The sequence below is a fragment of the Sinocyclocheilus rhinocerous genome, unplaced genomic scaffold (assembly GCF_001515625.1).
Source record: "Sinocyclocheilus rhinocerous isolate Xijiao unplaced genomic scaffold, SAMN03320098_v1.1 scaffold867, whole genome shotgun sequence".
Lineage (NCBI taxonomy): Eukaryota > Metazoa > Chordata > Actinopteri > Cypriniformes > Cyprinidae > Sinocyclocheilus > Sinocyclocheilus rhinocerous.
The window spans coordinates 139,353-140,756 of NW_015649279.1; the positions used below are offsets into that span (position 1 = coordinate 139,353).

General features: G+C 41.5%; 1 pseudogene; it reads left to right on the forward strand.

Moving 5' to 3' along the window:
• Positions 1–574: 574 nt before the first annotated feature.
• The window catches only part of LOC107710520 (homeobox protein otx5-A-like), a 5,846-nt pseudogene continuing 5,016 nt past the window's right edge, over positions 575–1,404 (forward strand).

The following is a 1,404-nucleotide window of genomic DNA, read 5'->3' on the forward strand; positions in this document are numbered from 1 at the left end:
CTCTTTTACACTGAATGAACCTCTGTGCCAAATCTGAGTCCAAATCGTAAGGTTTTTCCTCATTTATGCAAATGTTTCATACACCGGCAGAGAGAACGAGCCTGAAATGAATGCAACCATTAAATAGCGAAAAGCTCTTTAAATAAAGATTCTTTATTTGGCATCGATGGTTCCGTAAAGAAGTATGTTTTTAGCGGGAAAAGCTCTTTAGATTTTTCTGCTGTACGTATTCTTAAGAACCTTTCCATTTCTTTACTAAATGTTTATCACGCTCAAAAGTAAAGGTTCTTTATTCGCATCTATGGTTCCGCGGAGAACATTTAACATGCATGGGATATATTCATTTCACAAAAAATGTGGGAAAATGTTCCATACGTTCCAGTCATAAGCAGCACAGGTATATTTGTAGCAATAGCCAACAATACATTGTATGGGTCAAAATTATACATTTCTCTTTTATGCCAAAAATCATTAGGATAATGGAGGGAGGGGTTTGTGCAGGTCTTGTCCGTCTGTAATTAGCCGCCTCCTCCTCCTCCTCCTCCTCCTCACTTCAGCTCACTGTCACACGGAGAACACCGGACAACCGAACTCTCAGAGAGAGAGAGAGAGAGTTACAGCATCTGAGACACTGCTGCAGATACAAACAGAAGAAAACAGAACATTTTAAACTGACAGACGATCAGCGCCAAACTAAAGATCCATCACAGACTGACAGAAGGAGAGAGAGAGAGATGATGTCCTACATGAAGCAGCCTCATTACTCGGTGAACGGCTTGACTCTGTCCGGTACCGGGATGGATCTCCTGCACTCCGCTGTCGGTTACCCCAGTGAGTACTGACCGAACCCCGAACTCACAATCTCATTATTACAGCCAATCAATGACAATTTAGAATTCAGATGTCATATTTAACGCGTTAAACTGCGCGTAAAGGTGATGATCAGCTTATCTTTATTATTAACATGTGCGACCCTGGAGCACAAAACCAGTCATAAGGGTCAGTTTTTTAAAATTGATATTGATGCATCTGAAAGATGAATAAATAATCTCGACATCCTCGAGTCACTGTTCGCCAAGACACGCTACCCAGACATCTTCATGAGAGAGGACGTGGCTCTCAAGATCAACCTGCCCGAGTCCAGAGTCCAGGTGAGTCCAGCAGAGCCCAGAGACACCTGACTGCTCGAGAACATCAGCAGGTCCAGGTTTGCATGGGTAGCTTCATCCAAACCCCTGATGATGATGATGATGATGATGATGATGCATCTATGCAACCTTCAACATCCATGCGACTATTTCAATGCACAAAAGGTTGTTTATAGTCATTATTCAGGGTAGAGCTATATTTAATTATCTTACTAGGTCTACAGTAGAAAATATACTTCTCATTATTAAAATATAT